Genomic DNA, 6,000 nt, shown 5'->3' with positions numbered 1-6,000 from the left:
AGATTTTCGGTTCAGTATTCTTTTGTTCAGTGGAGTGTGCCGACGATATGAGAGGCATGGAGAAGGAAAAATGATGGAACGAGTGGTTGGAACCACTGAACGATTCCATCCGCCATTCAGGACGAGGTAGCGAAGGAGTAAGAGCAGGTGTGGTGGCTTAGGCGAGGTGGAAGAATGGTGTAGAGGAAGCGTGTGGTGGTCACGGTGGGAGAGCATGGTGGTGGTGTGATAACTATAAGTAGGAAACAGCGAGTAAGAGTCAAGGAGGACAAATCTGCCAAAAATGTTTTTGATAAAAGAACAAGAGTGGAAATTTAGCAACAATCTTTTCATATAACTTATGTTCGTGAGGGGAAAATATCTTTTTGGACCAACAGTATTACAAATAGTGTTGATGTGTCTTAGACTGAGGAGTAAACAAATGACTTCATGAGTCATCGATTCTCCTAATTCTGCTTGGCAGTTTCTTCGTCATATCTGATAACACTGGTGTTGATGGCAGTGTTCTCAAATGACAACACTTCGTGAGGAGACTATAACCTTCAAGATATCCCACTGGCAACACTGCATAGAGAACCTCATTGCATGTAGGTGCTCGAGGTTGGCAACACTGACGGGAAAGAGGTTACGCTCACTCATGGCAACACTGTCAAGTTGAAACCCTGCCGACACAGACTTGTGGCAATACTGCATCCCACGTCGCCACGTTCACACCTCCAGCTGGCAACACTACTGCACGACGCCACTGTATGTATATTAATGGTCCCACTGGCAATACCACTAATTACCCACTTAGTATGTTGAGGTTCACTGCCGCTTCTTCCCTTGACGGCAGTGCTGAGAGAGGAGGAGCCTGGCTGGATGGTCCGATGGCAAGACTCGCTGACTTTAGGGAGTTGGGATCGGGGCTCACTTTGATCATATATATATATATATATATATATATATATATATATATATATATATATATATATATATATATATATATATATATATATATTATCCCTGGGGACAGGGGAGAAAGAATACTTCCCACGTATTCCCTGCGTGTCGTAGAAGGCGACTAAAAGGGGAGGGAGCGAGGGGCTGGAAATCCTCCCCTCTCGTTTTTGATTTTCCAAAAGAAGGAACTGAGAAGGGGGCCAGGTGAAGATTTCCTTCAAAGGCTCAGTCCTCTTTTCTTAACGCTACCTCGCTAACGCTGGAAATAGCGAATAGTATGAAAAAAGAAAAAAAAGAAAGAAAAAAAAAAAAATATAAAAAAAAAATATATATATATATATATATATATATATATATATATATATATATATATATATATATATATATATATATATATTCACACTGACCCTCATAACTGGGAATAGGCTTACTAAAAGGGGAAATTAAGTCATTTTATCTGACCTTTTACCATGTCTTGACATCACTTGACCTTTTACCATAGCCTGACCTCACGCCGTCTCGTGCCTACCTCACAACCCGTAGTTAATGTTTCATGTTATATCTAAATCTACTGAATTATTTCTCTATTTTATTCGGATTATCCAGAATTTATGGTCCCCAGTGTTGTTTCTTGGGAGTCCCATTATCTATCATCTAGTGTAATGGGGTAAACGGGCGTATCAGCTCTCCTCCCGGCAACTAATGGAACTAATTTCCCTTCTATCATCATGAACGATTTATTTACCAGAGTCATGCGTTTTCCCCATAACCTCTAGTTTATAACCAGTTCCTTGTCTCATAGGAAAAAATACTCACACAATATATATATATATATATATATATATATATATATATATATATATATATATATATATATATATATATATATATATATATATATATATAATGAATATGGTCGTCCCATCATAGAACATACATTGGTTAGAGTACCCAGCTACAACACTAATGTTACGGGGTTCGGGTCTTTGCTACTAGAGGGCGATATGTGATATATATATATATATATATATATATATATATATATATATATATATATATATATATATATATATATATATATATATATAAATATATATATATATATATATATATATATATATATATATATATATATATATATATATATATATATATGTGTGTGTGTGTATAGAGAGAGAGAGAGAGAGAGAGAGAGAGAGAGAGAGAGAGAGAGAGAGAGAGAGAGAGAGAGGTGTTACTGGACTGCGACAGTTCGAGGTTCCACCGCGAGTGAAAAGTCACCTTTATTGAGGCGGTATTATAGTACAGCTTCCTGAAATATCTCCTCACTCTAAAGAAGTCATCATGTCCCTGCTACTGCAGGCAGCGCAGTCTTGCAGCCGTAGGAGCTCCTGGAGAGTAACCTTGAGTAACACTAAGACACTTTATTGAAAAGGTTACTTGAACAATTATATACAGATAGACAACATGTTGCCTTCGACATATTTCATACAGCTTTTGCTTGCGCTCCGCTCTGGGTGCAGGGTAAAGCAGGCCATAATACTGTACTAACGAAAACAAGAGGATTGGTCCCGCGATTCGTTATTAAGGAACATTGAAAGTCCTCATTAGTGATGTAGAATATTGCCACGAAGTCTGAGACTTCAGCTCACACCAATGTGTTTTTGAAAATTATACCTTACCTTAGAACGTGTACAACCAACAATATGAATTACATTGGTGGCTCGACACACGATTACATTAGACGTCTTTCATCACATTAGCAAGAGGGAGGAATGAAGTACCATCTTCTACACTGACATCGGGGGCAAAACATCGAGGGTAACTCCTGCATCATTGACCGAGGTGATCACCAGGGACAGCTACGCATCGTGGTCACAGTGATCTTAGCAGAGAGGCAACGCACTGTGTCCAATATTCACCAAAGATTATATTTCTCCTGTTCCATTATCTGACGGGACGGTGATATGATTGAACTACGACTTTCCCCACGCCTGATCGGGCATCAGCCCAACGTTACGCGACACTTGCGAGGGTCAGAGAGAACCAGGCTGGCCCAGCCTGGGTCGTGAGCCAACTCCCCATTTTCTGACTTGGTAGCTCGTCACTTTGATTACAGCAACCCTCTGGTGCAGACCTGTGTATTATCTATCTACCTTTCTATCAATCGTATATATATATATATATATATATATATATATATATATATATATATATATATATATATATATATATATATATATATATATATATATATATATATATATATATATATATATATATATACATATATATATATATATATATATATATATATATATATATATATGTATATATATATATATATATATATATATATATATATATATGTATATATATATATATATATATATATATATATATATTTATATATATATATATATATATATATATATATATATATATATATATATATATATATATATATATAGTGGATCAGGTGTTTGCTTTGAAGAATGTATGTGAGAAATACTTAGAAAAGCAAATGGATTTGTATGTAGCATTTATGGATCTGGAGAAGGCATATGATAGAGTTGATAGAGATGCTCTGTGGAACGTATTAAGAATATATGGTGTGGGAGGCAAGTTGTTAGAAGCAGTGAAAAGTTTTTATCGAGGATGTAAGGCATGTGTACGTGTAGGAAGAGAGGAAAGTGATTGGTTCTCAGTGAATGTAGGTTTGCGGCAGGGGTGTGTGATGTCTCCATGGTTGTTTAATTTGTTTATGGATGGGGTTGTTAGGGAGGTGAATGCAAGAGTTTTGGAAAGAGGGGCAAGTATGAAGTCTGTTGGGGATGAGAGAGCTTGGGAAGTGAGTCAGTTGTTGTTCGCTGATGATACAGCGCTGGTGGCTGATTCATGTGAGAAACTGCAGAAGCTGGTGACTGAGTTTGGTAAAGTGTGTGAAAGAAGAAAGTTAAGAGTAAATGTGAATAAGAGCAAGGTTATTAGGTACAGTAGGGTTGAGGGTCAATTCAATTGGGAGGTGAGTTTGAATGGAGAAAGACTGGAGGAAGTGAAGTGTTTTAGATATCTGGGAGTCGATCTGGCAGCGGATGGAACCATGGAAGCGGAAGTGGATCATAGGGTGGGGGAGGGGGCGAAAATTCTGGGAGCCTTGAAGAATGTGTGGAAGTCGAGAACATTATCTCGGAAAGCAAAAATGGGTATGTTTGAAGGAATAGTGGTTCCAACAATGTTGTATGGTTGCGAGGCGTGGACTATGGATAGAGTTGTGCGCAGGAGGATGGATGTGCTGGAAATGAGATGTTTGAGGACAATGTGTGGTGTGAGGTGGTTTGATCGAGTAAGTAACGTAAGGGTAAGAGAGATGTGTGGAAATAAAAAGAGCGTGGTTGAGAGAGCAGAAGAGGGTGTTTTGAAATGGTTTGGTCACATGGAGAGAATGAGTGAGGAAAGATTGACCAAGAGGATATATGTGTCGGAGGTGGAGGGAACGAGGAGAAGAGGGAGACCAAATTGGAGGTGGAAAGATGGAGTGAAAAAGATTTTGTGTGATCGGGGCCTGAACATGCAGGAGGGTGAAAGGAGGGCAAAGAATAGAGTGAATTGGAGCGATGTGGTATACCGGGGTTGACGTGCTATCAGTGGATTGAATCAAGGCATGTGTATGGGGGTGGGTTAGGCCATTTCTTTCGTCTGTTTCCTTGCGCTACCTCGCAAACGCGGGAGACAGCGGCAAAAAAAAAAAAATATATATATATATAGATAGATAAATAAATCACAGAGGAACACGTGATGCCGTAATATGCTGGCAGCCACAGGGAAAATAGAACACAAAGATCTGAGCGCTCTCGTGATAATTCACATGTTCAGGGACAAAGAGATTCATTATCTCTGTATCTTTGAAGATGTGAATCATCACGTGAACGCTCGGGCCTTTGTGTTCCATTTCTTCCCCTGTGGCTGCCTCTCACGCTCCTTCTGTAGCTTGAAGACTTCGCTGCATACAGTAGCTGGGAAAGGGCGGACTCCTTTGGAGCAAGATGTTCGCTGCCAGCAACATGCTCTCGTACGTCAGGTGTTGATTGTGTAGCCTAACTGAACGTAGCCTTTCACTTGACCGGTTCAAACGGGATACATGATACAGCTGGAGACGATATATGATACAGCTGGAGACGATATATGATACAGCTGGACACAATACATGCTACAGCTGGACACAATACATGCTACAGCTGGAAACGATACATGATACAGCTGGACACGATATATGATACAGCTGGACACGATATATGATACAGCTGGAGACGATATATGATACAGCTGGACACAATACATGCTACGGCTGGAGACGATACATGATACAGCTGGACACGATATATGATACAGCTGGACACGATACATGATACAGTTGGACACGATATATGATACAACTGGACACGATACATGATACAGCTGGACACGATACATGATACAGCTGGACACGATACATGATACAGCTGGACACGATATATGATACAGCTGGACACGATACATGCTACGGCTGGAGACGATACATGATACAGCTGGACACGATACATGATACAGCTGGAGACGATATATGATACAACTGGACACGATACATGCTACAGCTGGACACGATACATGATACACATGGACACGATGCATGATACAGCTGGACACGATACATGATACAGTTGGACACGATACATGCTACAGCTGGACACGATACATGATACACATGGACACGATGCATGATACAGCTGGACACGATACATGATACACATGGACACGATATATGATACAGCTGGACACGATATATGATACAGCTGGAGACGATATATGATACAGCTGGACACGATATATGATACAGCTGGACACGATATATGATACAGCTGGACACGATACATGATACAACTGGAGACGATATATGATACAGCTGGACACGATACATGCTATAGCTGGACACGATACATGATCTACCTGAACAGGACACATGATCCACCTGCACAGGACACATGATCCACCTGCACAGGAAATACGATCCAGCTGCAT

The sequence above is a fragment of the Panulirus ornatus genome, chromosome 11 (genome assembly GCF_036320965.1).
Source record: "Panulirus ornatus isolate Po-2019 chromosome 11, ASM3632096v1, whole genome shotgun sequence".
Classification (NCBI taxonomy): domain Eukaryota; kingdom Metazoa; phylum Arthropoda; class Malacostraca; order Decapoda; family Palinuridae; genus Panulirus; species Panulirus ornatus.
Note: the sequence above shows the minus strand (reverse complement) of the source record.